At 44.4% G+C, this 20,537-nt stretch overlaps 1 pseudogene; it reads left to right on the top strand.

Annotated features, from left to right (window-relative positions):
• The first annotated feature begins 6,701 nt into the window (after positions 1-6,701).
• On the top strand, positions 6,702-14,641 carry LOC105541351 (annotated as a pseudogene).
• Positions 14,642-20,537: the final 5,896 nt, after the last annotated feature.

The following is a 20,537-nucleotide window of genomic DNA, read 5'->3' on the forward strand; positions in this document are numbered from 1 at the left end:
CCTTGGCAAACAGCTTTGGCCTGGGCAATGATTTCAGCCTCTCATTAGTATGGGAAACTTTCCAGTATTTTCATTTTTGTGGTCACTGTTCTCTTCTATTTCCTTCTATGTATTAGTCCATAAGCACTAAGTTTCAAAAGCACTAAGACATTCTAGAGTCTTGATTTTCTCATTCATCTTTCCATTCGTTTATTAAATAAACATGTATTAAGTTCCTATGATATGTCAGATGTTGTGCAAATGTTTATGGTAATAAAAATATGTATGAGACATAGACACTTTATTTCGTCACTCAACCATGTTTGAACATTTGCTCTGTACAAGGTGCTAAGGATCAGTAAAGGAGTAGTACAGTTTAAGACAACACAACAAGAACAAACTCTTCACTCCACTGGCTGTAACACCTTTTTACTGAGATCTTCATGGTACAACTTCTTGAACAGGTGTTGTTTTTAAGAGTTACTCTTTCTACATTTTTCTTCTTTTCCTCAACACACAAATGAATTGTGTGTTGGACTTTCCAGTTGAACTTCCAACCCAACTATTTGTGGAAATTGCTCTAAACAAATTACTTACAATGTTGCCAAAATCAATAATCGTTTATTTTCCTATTGCATTTGATGTGACAGCAGCACCCAACATAGTGAACCAAACTCTTCCTGAAGAGTTTGGTTTCTTCACTTGACTTTCACAAGGCCATGTCCTCCTAATTTTTCTCCTTCCTGCCACCAACTCCTACTCACCATATTTATCTGGCCCCTCCTTCTCTGTTCAACTTCCAAATGTTGATATGTGTATTCCAGGATTCAGTCCAGAAACTTCCCCTGTTATCCACGAATATTCTTACCCTAACTTATTTCATCTAGTCCTGTGCCTTTAAAACTTATTCTATGCTACTCATGACCTCTCTAGGACTCAAGCACAAGGGGTGTAATTATCCTAAAGTAAACCAGGAGTTTAGTAAGCCGGCCAGAAAGAGGGATTTTCCTTTTCCCAGCATGAGAGACTGTGCTTAGTATAGATCCCTGTAAAATGGGTGGCTTTCTCCCCTAAGAAAAGGGAAACGCTTTGCGTGAGCCCCAAGGACTCTAGATGCCGGGCAGTTGATTTTTCCAGACAATCTTGTGAGCAGCTGACACCTAAATCTAGAATGTTTCACACCAACAGCCTGTGTGTTCCCCCATTGATAAAGCTGTGTCTTGTGCTTACGTGATAAAAAATTATAACAAGGGAGACTATTGTTCCCACACTGGAATGCAGACTCCCATTGTGAGCCCAGCATTTCCTGACCATTTATGCATCAGTATAGAATAGGAGGATGGAGAAATCATGCTGTCTATTCTTTTGCTGATCAGTAATCTTTGTGAGTCTTCCTAATATTGCATTTTTTTTTTCTGAGTACAGACAGGGGACTTTATTGGTGGTACATGACAAGGTGGGGTTCCCTAGGCACCTCCCTCTTCAGGGGGTCTGCACTAAACTGTGTGGAGGAGAGATTCTCAGTGTTGGGGGTGACTGAGTGTGGCAGGGACTCCCCAGCAGCTGAGGGCTTCTGTTTTCCTCTCATGCTATCGCTGGGGCTGGTGGTCCACAGGTCTTACTGCTTGGAGGCCACGTGAGCCATGAGGTTAACCACCCTGTTGCTGTAGCCAAACTCATTTTCACATCAGAAAATGAGCTTAACAAAGTGGTCATTGAGGGCATTGCCAGTCCCAGGATCCAAGGTGAAAGAGTGGGTGCCAGTGGTTAAGCTGGAGGAGACAACCTCATTCTTAGTGTAGCACAAGATGCCCTTATGGGGGCCTTCTGATGCTGCTTCACCACCTTCTTGATGTTATCATATTTGGCATGTTTTTCCTGAGGGTAGGTCAGATTTATGACCAACATGTTTGTGGTGGGGACCTGGAATGTCATGCCAGTGCTCTTCCCATGCAGCTCATTGATATACTTGCCCACAGCCTTGACAGTGCCAGTAGATGCAAGGATGATATTCCTTTGGGCCCTGCAGCTGTCATGCTACAGTTTCACAGAGGGGCCATCCACAGTTTTCAGTCATAGCACTGACTGTGGTCATGAGTCCCTTCACTGTATTAAACTTGTCATGAATGATCTTGGCCAGTGGTGCTAAGCAGTTGGTGGTACAAGAAACATTGCTGATGATCTTGAGGCTGTTGTCATATTTCTTATTGTTCATACCCATCACAAACATGGGGGTGTCAGCAGAGGGGTTAGAGATGATGATCCTTTTAACTGTCCCCTGCAAATGAGCCACACACCTCCCCATGGTAGTGAAGATGCCACTGGAGTCTATGATGTGCTTAGTACCAGCATTGCCTTATTTGATTTTGGTAGGATTTAGCTTGTGGAAGATGGTGGTGGGATTTCCATTGATGACAAGCTTCCCATTCTCAGCTTTTACAGTGCGATGGAATTTGCCATGGGTGAAATCATATGGAACATGTAGACCATGTAGTTGAGCTCAATGAAGGGGTCATTGATGGTGACAATATCCACTTTACCAGAGTTATAAGTAGGCTTGGTGACCAGGCACCCAATAGGGCCAAATCCATTGACTCTGGCCTTCACCTTTACCATGGTGTCTCAGGGATGTGGCTGGCACTACACAAGAAGATGTGGCTGTCTGTTGAACGGGAGAAGCAGAGAGCTGCAGCATATTATTTAACCCACAGTTATCATATTGAGAAATTCTTCACACACTCTGATGCCAATAGGTGGTGACTTGGGTGGGCATCACTTGACATAGCAGGCTGACATTCCCTGAGCATGTGGACAGTTCAGTTGTCTCAGTGTCACTTGTTTAAAAGACAGTCTTTTTCCCTATTGAATTTACTATTGTCAAAATCAATTGGCCATATGAATTTAGGCCATTAACTCACACATAGGCAAAAATTCCCTCAAAATAAATTATAGGCCTAAATTTAAGGGCTAAACTGTACACCTCTTAGAAGAAAACATAGATTAACATATTCATGATCTTGAATTAGGCAAAAACCCAATTTTCATGGTTAAAAAGTAGTTGAAAAATGAAACAGGATCAAAACTAAAAATGTTGGCATTTAAAAGCCATCAATAAGAAAATGAAGAGATAACCCATAGACTGAGAAAAAAAAAAATTCAAATCATATATTTGATAAAGGACTCATGTCCAGAATACGAAATGCACTTACAACTAAGCAACGAAAAGATAAATAACCCAATTTTAAAATAGGCAAAATATTTGAATAACCATTTCATCAAAAAGGTGTAGGAAGAGTCAACAAAGTATATGAAAAGATGATCAGTATCATCAGTCAGCAGGGAAATGCAAATCAAAACTACAACGAGACACCACTTCCCCACTAGAGTGCTATAACAAAAAAGGACAGTAACACCTGGAGGAAGTGAAATAACAATGATGTGGAAAAACTAAAATACTCACGCATTGTTGATGGGACATGCAGCCATGTTGGAAACCAGTTTCGCAGTATCTTAAAATGTTGAAGATACATTTACCATACGACCTAGCACTATCACTCCTAGCTATTTACCCAAAAGAAAAAAACCTATGTTCACACAACACATGAATGTGAATATTCATAGCAACTTTATCCATAACAGTCCATAAAGTTGAAACACTCAAATATCTATCAACCGATAAATGAATAAACTAATGGGAGCTATCCACATAATTTAATAGGATTTGGCACCTAAAAGGAATTAAATATTGATCTGTGCTGCCACATACATGAATCATAAAAGTATATTAAACTAAATGAAAGAAGACAGATACAAAAGACAACATATTGCATTATTCCATTTATACGGTCTCCAGAAAAGGCAAATCTGTAGAGTCAGAAAATCAATTAGGAGGTGCCTGGAGCTGGGGACTGGGAAAAAGTGGTGGTGATTGATGAACATGAGGGATTTCTTAGGAATGATAGAAATGTTGCAAAACAGGATCGTGGTGATGGTCACACAAGTCTAAAATTTTACTGAAAATAATCTAACTGCACACTTAAAATAAGCAAATGTTATGTCAATTATACCTCAGTAAAGCTGTTTAAAAATAAAAGAAATTTAGTACTGTGGCCCCCATCAGTCTTGCCCTTTGTTTAATTTCTCACTTTCTTTACGGCTTTTATTTATTGGTTCCACTCAGACACTCCAAGAGACACTGGCTGAAATCTGCAGCCTTCAGGACTCTCAACATCTGAGGGAATGTGCAGCCCCATACTGAAGGCAATGGGGGATCTATAAGGTGCGCTCTAGCATGTGCTACAGCAGGCAAACATGTGTGATGCGCCTGAATGGTTCAGATAGTGCTCCACATGTCTCAGCAAGACCCAGGGCCTGTTGCTATCAGAGAACAAGTTGCTACATCTTATAGCACAGGGCCAACATTTTCTAGGCAAGTGGGTTTGAAGCATTGGTAGTCAGGTCCCAAGTAGCAGTTGAATGTCTACAACATGGGAGGAGGGCAAGACCTAGAGTGGGGTTTCAAAGCAAATCATTTGTAGAATATTATTTCGAATAACTGTAGAAAGCATTATTTTCAAGTGTTTACGGGATGTTCACCAACACAGACCATATGCTGCACCATAAATCAAGTTTCAATATATATGCAAGATTCAAAATCATACAGAGTATATGCTATGGCCACAATAGTATTAAATTAGAAATCCATAAAAATAAGATACCTAGAAAATTCCCAATTTTAGAAAACAAGCAACGTACTCTGTTGGTATGGGTCACTTGGGTCAAAGACAAACTCACAAGAAAGAATTCAAAACATCAGTAACTGAATGATGATAACCCCATGCACCAAAATGTTGGACACAGCTGACATAGTGCTTAGAGAGAAACTTACAACTTTAAATGCCTGTAGAGGAAACGAACAAAGGACTAAAGTCAATTATCTATGTTTTTATAATAAGAACCCTGAAAAAAAACAGTAAAACAACCCCAAAGTTAATAAATATAAGGCAATAATAAAAATAAAGAAAATCATGAAATAGAAAAATAAACAAACAATAGAGACAATCAATGGTCAATTCTTCTGTACTCCATGCACAAAAATTCAGTTCAGAATGATTTTATATTTAAATATATATCCAGAACCACAGAGATCTTAGAAGAATAAATTAAGAAAATACAGGAGCCGGGCATGGTGGCTGATGCCTGTAATCCCAGCACTTTGGGAGGCTGAGGTGGGTGGATTACATGAGGTCAGGAGTTCAAGACCAGCCTGACCAATATGGTGAAACCCTGTCTCTTCTAAAAATACAAAAATTAGCCAGGCGTGGTGGTGCATGCCTGTAATCCCAGCTACTTGGGAGGCTGAGGCAAGAGACTGTCTCTTATACACATCTAGATGTGTATAAGAGACAGTATATATATAGAGAGAGAGAGAGAGAGAGGAATAAAATGAGAATTCTGTAGGAATAAAAATCAGAGAGTAGTTGCTTACCAGGTAAATTGGGGGTAGGGGAGGGAATTAACTAAGAACAGGCAGAAAAGAACTTTCTGCAGTGAAGGAAATGACCAGTACATTTTTTGGGTGCTACTTACATGGGCATACATAACTGTCAAGATTCATCAAACTGAACACTTGAGATCTGGGCATTTTAATGAATATAAATTACACCTCGATTTTTTTAAGTAAAGTGTCTTGGAGAGCTTACAGTGGTGAATTTGGGCAGTTCTCAGACATACTCTCAAGGAGCATTCACAGCATCTTCAGAAATTTGCTGAGAATCGTTTTATACCCAAGAATATGGGAAAAGTTCAAACATCTATGATAAGAGTCATTAGGGCATACAACCACAAATCCCCACTCTTGTGGTACAGGCCATATCATTAAGTGGTTAACACTAGATAGCTTTCCTTCAATGGTGTTCTTCATCTAGGAACCCCAGAGCTCTCCAGGGGAAAGTTACAACGGAGGTTTTGGATATATTGAATAGGAAAGTAAGTCACATCCATAAAACTTAGTGATTGGAGCTGTCACCATTGCAAATTTCTAAACTTTGCAAGACAGCAGCAACATTTCAAATGACACTCTGCGAGAGGAGATAATGAGCTAATGCAGATTTCCTTCCAAACATATTTACTGCACAAAGGCAAAGTTCACATTACACTTGGAGATTTCTCTCAGTCTAGTTTAAGATCACAGATTGCGGATCCCCGACATCTGGTATCAACCAACCAGTGTCCTGTTAATGTTAAACCTAAGACTCTTTACCGCACTGCGGCCTTAGAATTGGACTTCTCTTCCTGTTGCTGGGAAGAATTAGAGATATACATTAAAGGTCACTATTCTTCTGAGTAAAGGGATGCTGTAGGAGGTGGGAGCAATGAGTATGTGGCAGGAGTTCAAGGGGATAAGGGGCAAGCCAGAAGCCACAGAGCAGAAAGCTCCAGAGCTCCCTTAGGGGATGAAGTGACCAGCACCCTGACTCTTCTGTTCAGCTTTTAACAATCTAACTAACAATAAGAACTTCTTCATTTTCTTTCAGCTACTCCTCGCAATGGTGGAGACATGGAATTTTTGCAGAAAATGGGGTGGAGGAAAATAAGACATCTGTGTGAGTATATAACCATTTGATCTCTTTTTTTAGCCTTCTCCAGGGTCACCCTGGAACCAGATCTGCTCCCCAGCATCTTGTTTCCTGGAGTGTATTACCTGCTACTTTGGATTGGCCATGACGGGCTGGAGCTGCCTTGTGACAGGTGCAGGAGGGTTTCTGGGTCAATCATCTGCCCCTTGGTGGAGGAGAAGGAGCTGAAGGAGATCAGGGCCTTGGACAAGGCCTTCAGATCAGAATTGAGGGAGGAATTTTCCTTGATTCATGGGTGTGTGGCTCCATTTTAAACCCTGCATGGGTGCAAGAAGGTGGACCTTTTCTAGCAAGTTATAGAAAGTTGTAGTCAAATCTAAGCCAATCCTCCACCCACAGTCTAAAAAAAAAGAAAAGAAAAAAAAGAAAATTAAATAGTATGAAATGGCATGGTGTGAAAGATTCTGAATGGTGTGTCCAGAGACTGGATTCCGGCCCTAACCCAGAACTTGAGAGGCAGCCACTTGGACACCACGCCCCTTTTCTTCTCATCTAGAAAATCCCACATCAGTTTCTTGTCTACAAAAGTTTTCTTGTCTACAACTTTTTTATGTCCTGAAGCTTTATGTCTTGGCAATTGCTTCGCAACATTCACAAAGGACACCATTTACTTGGAGACCTCACCAGGGGGTCCCTGCCTCTCTAGACTGCCCTGAGCTTTGTTTTATTTTGTAGCAACCTTGGCACCTTTGGTGAAGGCAAAATAAAAGGAAGTGAAGATATGGATGAGTGTGTAAGTGTGTGTGTGTGTGTGAGAGAGAGAGAGAGAGAGCAAAAGAGAGAGAGAAAATGAGGGGGAAAGAAAATCAGAGAGAGAGAATGAGAAAGAGAGAGAATGCATGAGAAAGAGTGAGAGAGAGAGGGAGAGGAGAGAGAGAGCATCAGTGAGAGAGATAGACAGCATGCACAATTGCACAGCTAAGAGCAGAGACAGAGGAAGAGGCAGTATAAGGCCAGATATCCCTCTTTTCAATTTGTCATCTAAGGCTTTAGTTTTTAACCATTTGTCTCTGTTGCTCAATACCCCCAGGAAATTGCAGACCTTGCTCTAGCAACTCCTTGTGCAAATAACCCCAAAAGGAAAGTAGAAAAGGAGTCATATCCAACTGGACAATGAACTATCAAGGTCCAGAAACATAAAGCAACTTGCCAAGACCATCTGGTTAACGCGTAGCAGAGCTCAGACCAGAGCTTCATCCAGAAGCATCATCACTTTACCCTGGAGCTGATACTTGGTAAAGTGGGTCTTTGCCTCCCTGGGTGCCCAATTCCCTGTCCTCCTCCCCAACCCAGGGGGTGGGTGAACTGTGTGTCTACACCTGGGCTCTGACTGTGCAGAGAGCCATGCCCTGCCCTCAGAGAAGCCTCTACTTGACAGCACTCATGGACCACCACACCCAAAACTCTGCTCTTCGTTTGTTCTTCTCTGACCTCTTCCAATTTCCTCCACCTTCTATTTTCATGGTGTCTTTCATAAACAAATACTAACACAAGACCAAGACTAAATGTTTCTAATCCTTGTGTGTCACCAATATTTGCAATCTAACACCTAATACCAGAAAAAAAGCAATGCTCAGCCTAGAGGAATTGTTCCTTATGGTGAAAAGTTAGGGGATATAACGGATGGGCAGTGGCCTGTATGAAGATAAAAACAGAGAATCCTTTCAGTGTTCTTTCTGTGCCAGATACGGTGCTACATGTTTTGCATGTGCTCACTCATTTGTTACTCATAGCAACCCTATGAGATTGTTAATATTATTGTCCTCCTTTCTTACAGATTAGGAGACAGACACAGAGAGGTTAATTAACTCATCGAAAGTCTCAGAGTTAGAATATGGCAAAACTGGATTTGAACCCTTGAGGTCTAGTGCAGCATCTGTGCTCTTAACCAATAGTTCTTCTAGCAGCTTGGGGAAAGAGGGAGTTATGGGTTCATCCACAAAGTCCCCTTTCCTGGTCTCTAGATCCCTGTGAACTCACTGAGGAAGAGCCTTTTCTCTTGGCTTTAGACTTCTACATCTTTGAAAAGGCAATTCCTTTGAGCCAGTCTGTCTGAAGTTGGCAGCAAAGGGGAAGCAGAGGAAGGGAGCAGGAAGCGCAGAGGTGGAAATAGAACCAGAGAAAATTCCACTCTCAGGCTGTCACCCACGTCCTCCCCAGCAGCCTCTTCCCTGCCTCCCCCATTGCAGGGCCTCCTTGGAGTTGCCTGGCAATAGGAAGGGGCTGGGAGTAGACAAAACATGACAGAGGCATCAGGAGAGTAAATGGTCCCATCTGAACCCCTGGAAGGAATTGCTCCGGTCTTGAATTTTTCACTCTGAATTTTACTCTCACTGTTCTTTGGCCTTTGTTGCCAATTTCAGTTGAACTGGCTTAATCTTACTCTTTCTAAGAAAAGTTTGTTGTAAACAGCCAGTCCTGTACCTAGTGTACAGGGTACGAGGCTTGGAGGTGGGGTGGGCAAGTTTGAGTCTCCACTAGAAATGTGACCTTTGATCTGTCCCTTAACCTCTCTGAACCTCAGTTTCCTCGTCAATAAAGTGGGACTCAGAAAACCTATCTCATGAGATTGCTGTAAAAGGAAATAAGCAAGCTGTGAGTGGTATGCAGATTGTAAAGCACAAACAAGCGTAGAGTATTTATCCAAGCTCCATGTACCACAGTGTTCATGGCGTGGGCTAATTCCAGGTGACAACTTTACTGTCAGCATCATGTCTTGGGGATTTCAGAGGAGCCTGAAAACATTAAAGTTGTAACCACTGCCCTCGGTTAGACAGCTGGAATATTAGTTCATTAGTCGCTAACTTTCAGCATTGTTTTCTGCTTTTGATATGTGATAAGAGTTTTTCATGGAAATTCCTCATTTAAGCCCATGCGCAATTCCCTAGTAATGGCTCCACTCTCCTCCCAATTGCCCAAGCAGGAAACCACAGGGGTGATTTTGTCTTCTTTTTCTCTCAACCCAGATCCAGTAGGTATCAGGACCTTTAAGGTAAGGTCTGAAATTCAAACCTGTTGTATCTCTCCCCTCCTCTGCTTCCACTGCTGGACCCTGCTTCCAGACCTCATCGAAACCTTGGCACAGATACTCTGATTAATCTCTTAATTACCTTACTTTCTCATATCCCCTATTTCAGTCCATTTTATATCCTCAAGCCAAGGTTGACTTCCTACATCACAATTCTGCTTCTGTTTCTCTGTCTCTCTCACTTTTTTTTAATAGGCTTTGGCTGTGCCATCAAGGCTGAGTGCAGAGGAATGATCTCTGCTCACTGCCACCTTCACCTCCTGGGCTCCATTCATCCTCCTTCCTCAGCCTCCCGAGCAGCTAGGACTATAGGCAGGCACCACAACGCCTGGCTAATTTTTGTATTTTTAGTAGAGACAGGGTTTCATGAGGCTGTCCAGGCTGGTCCTGACCTCCTGGGTGCAAGCAGTCAGCCCACCTCAGCCTCCCAAAGTGCTAGAATTAGAGGTGTGAGCCACCATGCTCTGCCTGGTTCTCTACTTATTCCAAATATAAATAAGGGGTTTCTCTGACGTGGTGCTGGAGACCCAAAATCATGATCCCGCATCACCTGCAGAATTAAATCCGAATTTTCCCCCTTACATCCAACTCTCCACAATCACCCTACTCTCTTTCAATATTTTAGTGAGTTTCCCATGACTCTAGAAATGCTTATATTCCAGGTACACTTGACAGCTCATTGCTCAGATTACTTTTCTGAAATGAGATGGGGTAGAAACAGATGTTTGCTCTTTCCCAATAAATTGCTACATATTCTGACTTCTGTGTCTTTGTTTACTTGTTCCTTCCATGGAATGTACACCCTCCACTCCAACACCACGACTCTAACCATTCCTGAACACCTATGTAACATCATCTTTATCAGGAAACTTCCAAGCCAGTTTCAGAAATGTTCCGATCACCTGACCCGTGTTCACACAGAGCTCCAGAACAAGACCAAGCTGACAGCGCTGGAAGGAGACATTCTGGATGAGTCATGCCTGAAGAGAGCCTGCCAGGACATCTTGGTCATCATCCACACCACCTCTGTCATAGACGTCATCAGTGTCACTCACAGAGAGTCTGTCATGAACGTCAATGAGAAAGGTACGGTAGCCTGGGGAGGAGATGAAGCAAGGTGGGGGATTAAGGATCACAAAGAAGGACAGGAAAGGAAAAGAAGTCCCTCCACGGAACACCTGCTATGCTGTGAGCCAAGTGTCTGCTAACCACTACCAACTGGGGGAGTTCAAAGCTGCTATCTTCAGCTTTTTACATGAGGAAACCAGTGCTAGAGACGGCAAGTAACTTGTGCAGGGCCCCCCAGGTAAGTAAGTAAGTAGGAGAGTTAGACTTTAAACTCACTCCTGTGTGACTCCAAAGGCTGTGGACACTTTTTCTATTATGATTCCAGTCAAAAGTTGACTAAACTCCGACTTCAGATTCTTGATATCCAGCCACTCTTTGCCTCTGGGACAGAATCAAACCTTCCAGGTGACACCACAGTCATCATTTTAAACCTTGTGTGTAGGCTGATGATAATGAAATGGGCAAAATTCCCTTGTCCCCCTCAGCAGGCATGCAATGGGGGTGTGGCTTGCTTCTTCGGTACCTCACTGCTCAAACCTCTACAGGAGCATACAGACAGGCAGGCTGTGGGACTCCGACACCATGGCAGTGTCTGGGGTGAATGTTTACAGCTCCTGAAACCCCAGTGGGTGTGTGTTACACGTACTCTTTTAGTCTTGCTCGTTTAGTTTTGACATCTATAGGTGGTTTGTTTTAACCAGCTAAATTAGACCCTCTACCTTGTCGGAAATTCAGAGGGCTTTCTGTATCTCGGGTTGTTGCTTTGGTTACCAGGGGAATTGGATCACACCTGGGCTGGCAGAATGAGTGCCAGGTTTTGTTGAGTGGAGGTAGCTCTCAGCAGCTGGGGGATGCCAGAAGGGGAGGGTTTTCCCATGCAGTTGGCAGCTCAACTGCCCAACTCTTCTCCGACTGTCCCAGGGAAACCCCACATCACTCTGCTGGGCGGTGTGTTCCTCCTAACATCCAGCTGCCCGTGTGTTCCTCTGCTGATGTATTCGTCCGTTGATGTGCCCCTTCTGACATCCAGTCCCTTCTGTCTTCTTTTGCCAATCTGCTCCTGTCATTGTCTGGCAACTTGTGTGTGTCCTGCTACGGTCTTGGGGTTTTTAATAGGCACAGAATGGGGGCATGACAGGCCAGGGTGGTCGTGGGAAATGCAACATTTGGGCAGAAAATGCTTGTCCTCATCTACGTCCCTGGGAGTTGGAGCCCTAGCCAGGGACTACACCCTCCTTCACCCAGCACTTCCCTTCCCCACTCCCATATCATTTAAAGGGACTACGCTCTTCCCTTCCCAGCACTCCCATATCAAGAACTTTCAGAGCCTTGCTGCCCACCTCAAAGAAGTTTTCTCAAGAGAACTAGCAAAGCTGGTTCACAGTGGTCTGTCAGGACAGAATTATCCAGCACATGCTTTCTCACAATATTTTCTTAACAAAAAGGGTTTCCAGGTGTCCAGAATACACAATCTCTTCAGCTCACCACAGGGCCTGCTCTTACAGAGCCATTCCCAGCCAGGTGTCCAAAGTGCACCTTCATTCAATCCTCATCCCTTAAAGTCTTGGTGGTCTTTCTGAATTGCAGCTTTCCAAACCACTTTAAATTCAGACACATTTCCTTAAGGAATCTTGTCAGGCAGTCTCACCATCTGATTCCCAGAGTCCAGTCTCTTCAGCACCACAGCACCCAACCGCGGGCCTGGCCCTCCACATTCAGTCTATTCCGACACCTTTTCTAAAGCAGCTAATTGCTTTTGGGTATCCAGCACCATCTCAATAAAAAATCTTTCCAGTTTCTACTTACACATACCTTTAAGTACCTCTACAGTGCAAGGAGGGTGTTAAGAGTAACCAGTTTTTCATTTGAATTCTTAACTCTCCACAACTCCCAACAACAAGAAATGCGAAATGACAGGGGAAGTGTTAGAGGCATCTGTTTCCTAAACCATTATCACTCCAAGGCTTAGAAAACATTTCACAATGTTGGTCATTTCCCTTTTGAAGGTAAACTACTTCCACATTTTCTCTACCACCAGATTAATTGTTGAAAACATGAGGCTGTCTCTCCAGAAACTCAAATTCCACAGAAACTTTAAACGGGGCCAAGAACTAAAAAATAATAACAATAAAATAAGAAAAAATAATAATCCTTACCTAGGAAATTCCTTCCTTCTTCAAGGGAAGGCACTCCGAGCACCTCCATGAGCTTCACTTCCACACAGCTCAGGGGATGCTGCCAGGTCCTCCCAGTGCAGGTGTTACCAGCAGAGGGCACACTCCTCTCCACAGTCCTCCACCAGGCTCCACAGGAAATGCCAGGGTAGGGTTTAAGGGAAGGTTTATCACCCCCACTTTACATAACCAGGTAAACAGAATCACAGCCAGAATTGGAAGCAGCTTTCCCAGGGAACACACAATCAGGAAAAGAGTGTGGGTTTCCAACACCTCCCCACAAGCCACTGTTTGCTCAATGACTCCAGGAATGGTCCTTGTGACTAAGTTTTATCAGTCCACTCAAAATGAGAAAAATACCAGCAATTGTATGTATATTTAAGAGTATATTTAAGAGTGTATATTGCTTATATACAACTGTGTATGGGTATGTGTGTGACATAAATTCTTCCACTGCCCTTTTCTGCCTAAGGACTGGGACTGCCCATATTCTCAGAGTATATCTTCCTGATTTTTTAGTTTTTCAATAACCTGCCTTTAATGGTATTGATGTCACATTATAATTTTCAACATCCTTACTTTGCAAAATATAAAGTGATAACCCTAGGTCCTTTGCCAAAATTAAAGTACACACCCACACACACACACACACACATATTCATACACTCAAAAGTCTAGAAATTCTTGCTCTCCAGAACCCTATGTCAGTTTCTTTTCATTTTAGTGTTTTTCCTATGGCTGTAGCATGGCCCAGTCTCAGTCAGAGTCACAGAAGAATGGACCCCGAGTCTGTTATAACCACTGCACTTGAGAATGAATATCTATGCATGTGGTTGGGGCCCCTTAGTTATATTTCCTGACACTGACAGCATGCTTTTTGTTGGTAGGTACCCCGCTTCTGTTGGAGGCCTGTGTCCAAGCTACTGTGCCAATCTTCATCTACACCAGTACCCTAGAGGTAACCGGGCCCAACTCCTACAAGGAAATCATCCAGAATGGCCATGAAGAGCCTCTGGAAAACACATGGTCTGCTCCATACTCATACAGCAAAAAGTTTGCTGAGAAGGCTGTGCTGGTGGCCAATGGATGGACTCTGAAAAATGGTGGCACCTTGTACACTTGTGCCTTAAGACCAATGGTTATCTATGGGGAAGAAAGCCCAATCCTTTCTGCTGGTATAAATGAGGCCCTGAACAACAATAGGATCCTGTCAAGTTTCAGCAAGTTCTCCAGAGTCAACCCAGTCTATGTTGGCAACGTGGCCTGGGCCCACATTCTGGCCATGAGGGTCCTGCAGGACCCCAAGAAGGCCCCAAGTGTTCAAGGACAGTTCTACTACATCTCAGATGACACGCCTCACCAAAGCTATCATAACCTTAATTACACCCTGAGCAAAGAGTTCGGCCTCCGCCTTGATTCCAGATGGAGCCTTCCTTTATCCCTGATGTACTGGATTGGTTTCCTGCTGGAAATAGTGAGCTTCCTGCTCAGACCCATTTACATCTATGGACTGCCCTTCAACCGTCACATAGTAACATTGTCAAATAGCGTGTTCACCTTCGTTTACAAGAAGGCTCAGCGAGATCTGGCGTATGAGCCGCTCTACAGCTGGGAGGAAGCCAAGCAGAAAACCGTGGAGTGGGTTGGTTCCCTTGTGGACCGGCACAAGGAGACCCTGAAGTCCAAGACTCAGTGATTTAAGGATGACAGAGATGTGCATGTGGGTATTGTTAGGAGATGTCATCAAGCTCCACCCTCCTGGCTTCCTACAGAAGGTGACAAGGACACAAGCCCAGGTCCTGCCTCCTCCCTTTCACACAATGCCCAACTTATTGTCTTCCTCATGTCATCAAGACCTGCCCAGTCCCTGGCGCAACCAGAAACTTTCTGTCCTGATCCTACACCAGAGGACAGACAATGTGATTTGCTTTTTCCAAACCTCAGTGACTGATTCTGAAAAATTGTGGGTTTTTTTTTTTTGTTTTTTTTTTTCAGACGGAGTCTTGCTCTGTCTCCCAGGCTGGAGTGCAGTGGTGCGATCTCAGCTCACTGCAAGCTCCGCCTCCTGGGTTCACGCCATTCTCCAGCCTCAGCGTCCCGAGTAGCTGGGACTACAGGTGCCCACTACCACAACACCCGGCTGATTTTTTGTATTTTTAGTAGAGACGGGGTTTCACCGTGTTAGCCAGGATGGTCTCAATCTCCTGAGCTCATGATCTGCCCGCTTCGGCCTCCCAAAGTACTGGGATTACAGGTGTCATCCACTGTGTGAGCCACTGCGTCTGGCTTGTGGTCTCTTTTAACTTGAGGGTCGCTTTTAACTACTAGAGCTCCAATTTTCCTCTTAAATGAGAAAGGATTTCATTTCTTTTCTTTTAAATCTCCTATTTCTTCACACGGTTCAATGTAAAGAGCAACAAATGTTTTAATGCCTAACCTGGAGAGAGGCATGGTTTCTGTTAATATATACTTTCCTCGTTCCTTTTCATTTCCAGGTATCACCATATTTTACCTAGGAGAGTAGCATGAAGCTGGGGATGGGGGGTGGGCAGAGTCGCGGGAGGGTCAGGAAGGGCGGTGAAGACTGAATGAGTTCTACTGTTTCAGGCATGTACAACATGACCTACATATGATATATATTCCCTCACCGAATACTCATCAGAAATCTATCAGGTGGGGGTGACTACTCCCATTTTACTGGTGAGGAAACTTGTTCACAGTCACACTAACTGATTAATGGCTAGGCGTTCTACCAGGTACTTGGCCTTGAAAGTCCTTATCTTTCCACGGAATCAGACAGCCTGGACTCATCTTGTCGGTGGTACAGCAGAGCACTGGAGCATGGGGTGGTGATACTTGGAAGAGTCCCAGCTTTTTTTGGGTTACCTCTTTCTTGCCCAGTCCACATGCAGGGGAATCTCTAGAACCCAGGAGAATCCCTGAGGGGTATCTGAAAGAGTTTGCATGCCTTTCCTAATGGACCTGAGCAGGGCTCAGAGAAACAAAAAAATGCATCCAGCCTCTATCAGCTTCAGTGCCAATTTCGTAGAAGGTCTCTAGAACACTCCTGGCTATATGTGTGTTGGCCATTCTGATCATACATAACCCTGCATTTCACCCTTTCAAATCACACAATGAGCCACACCATGGGTTCCTGGGCAAGTAAAGAAAACAAGTGTGAACTTCCCCCAAAATATACCTTCTACTCTGCCCAAAATTAGAAGTCTACTATCCCACATGCCGAGATTTAATGCCTCTCTCTCTTCTTTCTCCTTCTCTTCTTTAAATCATATCCTTTCTCCCTTTATTCTTCCATATCCTTAGCCTCTTTCTTCCCTCCATCTCCTCCTTAATCACTGGTTCTCTCATTCTTCTCAATTCCCCTGAAGAGAGGAGGCCAATAAAGACAAGTTTGGTGACTTCAGTGATGACATAATCAGTGAAAACACAGTCAAAAGAAACACTGTCAGGGGCATCAGGGACAGAGCTGAACTGAAGCAGGTGTGGAGGTTGCTGTGGGTCCAGAGTGTGGGGACAGAAGCTGTCTCCCTCTGGACCTGGGTGTATCACAGCAATGATGAGAGTCACACCCAACATCAAAATGACTTCTTTCCTACACGGGAAATTAACAGATCATTAATCAGTTGAATTTGATTACCACAATGGAGTTAGTTTCAGTGTTCATTCTGAAGAGAAAAGGGAACCATATTATGGCCCAGATCAACAGGTTTCCACCACTTTCAAAACCCCAAGGAACAGATAATCAGCACTACCATCAGGGGGGAGTGGCCCCAGGCAGTTGGGTAAGGTGAAAAATGCAACATCCCTCCTTCCCCAGCCGTGCACAAAATGCAAGAGTCAGCATCTCTCCAGCTCTTGTAAGGTGTGCTCACGATCCATATGTTAATGTCAAGTATCATGGGAATCAACGGAGGGTGGTGGAATCAGGGACAAGAGCCCTTCTCCTGGTTTTTCAGCCTAGTGAAACCCTACACTTATGAAACCACCAGGGCAATTTTCACAGGGAAAGGAAGGAAAAGGACAGAGCTCCAACGGGCAGCGAGGGGAGTTCTAAGAAAGAGACGAGGGGGCCAGATGAGTCAACAGTCTCAACCGAACAAGCACAAAGACCTCGGAGTGTTGTGGCCAACAAAATATGCCATCCCTTCTTACACCTGAGGGTACCAAGCAGGCAGAGCTCCTGCACCAAGCCCCGCTGCACTTCACGTGATGCACCACACGGAGGCAGCAAAGGCTGGGAGGGAAGAACAAGGAAGCCTGACCTGGCCGGGATTTTTGAGTCCTTTTTCTCCACAAAGGTGATTTTGCAGGGTACCTAATACAGGATTGAATGAAAGAACGGGCCAGTGCTCAGCCACCGGCTTAAGGGCTAGGTGTATATGAGTACTGAGAATGGAGCTGAGCCGAATTCACTGGGAAAAGCCACAGGAGCCAGTGGGTCTTGAATGAGGCCTTGAATTCCTCGGTCCAGACAGTGAGCATAGCCCAAGCAGTGGTGCAGAGGAGGACAGCGGGCATGAAGAGTCCCCTCGCCTCCTGGAAAGCATGTACAGAGGGCAGATGAGAGAGCTCGGGTGCCAGACTAAGCCACCGATTGGATAGGCAGGTTCAAAGGGCCGGGGTGGGCCCCAGAGCCTGTGATGGACTGGTGAGAACTGGCAGGAAAGTGGCCGGAGGCCAAATCTTATGATGTGAAATCCTGTGATTTCTAAATATTAGTGACTAACTCTAAATTTGAAAAAGCAGTGTGAAGATCTGCTTCGGGAGAGGGATGTGTGGGCTAGTGTTCAAAGTGTATCTGCAATAATTTATATCTTAAAACGTGGTGGCGAGGTGTCAGCAGCAAATCTGTTCATTCTTGGCGATAAGTCCCAAATATACATTATTATATCATATTCTCTGCTTTCCTGTATGGTTAACATAGGTTATAATTTTTTAATAAATTAAATTTGGTGGGGGAAAAATAAGCAAACTAAGAAATCACATTCACAGGCTGGCCCCAGGATTAAGGCCTCTGATTTTCCACTTCTGCTCCCAGTCTAGTGGTCCAGTGTGGGAGATAAAATAGGAGACATGTTGGGTGCTGTGCACAGTAAATGTGAAAAGTGCCATAAGAAAGGAAAATGCTTTCGGGAGATCCATTCCCATAGGGGATTCATGGGGTCCTTGCATTTGAGCTAAATATCAGAAGATGGGTAGGATCTCAAAAGACAGGAATTTGAGGAAAAGTATTCCAGGTAGAGACAATGGAGTCTGCAAAGACCCAGGATGGGAAAGGGGTCACTTTCAGGGAACAATGAGACCAGACTAGACAGCACTACGCCAAGGTAGAAATGGAAGATACACCTGGAAAGACATGCTGGGCACACACAGGATCACCCGGGGCCACCCCTGGAGACGCCCTGCCTGCTTCCCTCACTGACCTCAGAGTAGGAGTTCTGTGTCCCCATTAAGGATGACTTGGGCCAGACACAGCGGCTCATGCCTGTAATCCCAGCAATTTGGGAGGCTGAGGCAGGTGAATCACCAGAGGTCAGGAGTTCAAGACCAGCCTGGCCAACATAGCAAAAGCCACTCTCTACTAAAAATGCAAAAAAAATTAGCCAGGCAAGGTGTTGGCGCCTGTAATCCCAGCTACTTGGGAGGCAGAGGCAGGAGAACTGCTTGAACCCGGGAGGCAGAGGTTGCAGTGAGCCGAGATTGCGCTAATGTACTCCAGCCTGGGTGACAGAGTGAGACTGTCTCAAAAAAAAAAAAAAAAAAAAAAAAAGACAACTTGACATTCAATTACTTCACACATACAACATGCCTCATGTTCTCTCAAAAACTGGACTCTACGGGAAGAGAATGTCTCCTTTAGCAGTGAATATTGATGGTGATGCTAAAAGCTGGGACATCATTCACTATGCAAAGGGAACTGTTTAGCTGTCCCTGGAAGATTACCTTGGCAGCATGTTGTAGGATGGACTGAAAGAGATGAAGAGGATACTTCAAGAATCAAGGTAAGAAATGCAGGCCTGGTTTATGTGTTGGTAACAAAACAGAATACAGGGGCAACTGAGGCACGCCTGAGGCAGAATGGCCGCTGGTTTAGACAGGACTGGGTGTGAGCACAGAATTCTCATGCATGCACTTTCTCAAGCCAGAAACCTGGATGGCAGCCCCCCACTCCTCCCACCTATCATTCAGCACTACCAACTTTACCTCCACAACGCCTCTTGCACGTATCCTCTTCCTCCCTGGTAACATCATTCCTACTTGTACCCACCACAGGCCTCCCTGTCTTGAAGAGTCACCCATGAAACCTATCCTCAGCAGTGTTGCCAGAGTGCTGTCCAAACTAGTCTCACTATGTCATGCCCTTTCTTAAAAGCAACCACTAGGGAGAGCCCCAGGACTGTCAGGACTGTCAGGGTGAGCCTGAGCACCTCAGCATAACATAGAGGGCCTCTGAAGACCTGGGCACTGCCTAACACTCCAGACTAATTCTCATCAATCCCTGCCCTAGCCCCAGATTCTCCTACTTTGTGCCTCAACAATTCTCCAAACTCAGCGCTTCCTGCATGCAGCATGCTTTTACATCAACCTAGGCCAGTGCACGGCATTCCTTCTGCTTAGAGGGTCCCCAGCTCTCCTGCCAGTGCATCCTTCCCAGCTCCATATTCACCATCCAAAGCACCTCTTTTTACACCCTCCATGTTTTGTGCATATCTAGTTGCCCTGCCGTTAATTTTTCATTTATATGTCCTGTTCCTCACCCCTTCACTGACATATCCCGAGGACAGTAACTCACCATGTCATCTCTCTGTCCCCAATGACTGACACAAAATAGACACATGGGCTGATGGATGGAAGGATGAAACACAAGCAAACTCAATTGTTAGGATGGAGAGAGGAGGTGATGGGGAGTCGGGGAGCAGAATGCTTTGAATGACAAAGCAAGAAATAATTCAAAGATGAATTTTCAAGGTGTTGATGAAACTGAAGAAGCTGGATCATCATGATGAGAGCTGGGAAAGAGAAAAGCCACACAGTGGGTGTGGTGCTGAGAATGAACTCATTTGTGTGATATGAAAAGTGAGTGGGGTTGTGAGAGGCCCATGAGCAGGGAAAGGGAAAGGCTGATGAAGGCGAAGCCCAGCTGCCAAGGTTATAAAGGGACTGGGAATTAGATCCAAAACCTGAAATTGTGCAATGCCTAGAGCATTTTTATACTACAAAAAAAAGGAAAATCTGCTTTTGAAAATTGAATTCAGAAGAGAATCTCCCACTCTTAGTTGACTCAAGTGAGGACCACGCAACCTCTCTGTCTACATGTGCTTCTTAAGACATCGGGGGACTCTGGTGGAAATTGGAGGGGAGTTCTTTTCCTTTATCTTGGCCCAGGATCCAACCCAATGGGAATGAGCAGGGAATGGAGTCGGCGATCTGAGGCATGAAAGAGGTTCATTATGAAGTGGAGAGGGAAGGCTGGATGAAAAGAAAGTGGCTTGGCCACTCTGTCCCCAAAGGCAGGGGGCACTGGGGTCAGTTGCAGACTCCAAAACAGTCAGTAATCTGTTCTGGAAACATGAAGCTCCCTATTGAACAGTGCAATCTTTCCTCAAGAAATGGAAGAACCAGCACTAA

The sequence above is a fragment of the Mandrillus leucophaeus genome, unplaced genomic scaffold, assembly GCF_000951045.1.
Source record: "Mandrillus leucophaeus isolate KB7577 unplaced genomic scaffold, Mleu.le_1.0 Scaffold1054, whole genome shotgun sequence".
Lineage (NCBI taxonomy): Eukaryota > Metazoa > Chordata > Mammalia > Primates > Cercopithecidae > Mandrillus > Mandrillus leucophaeus.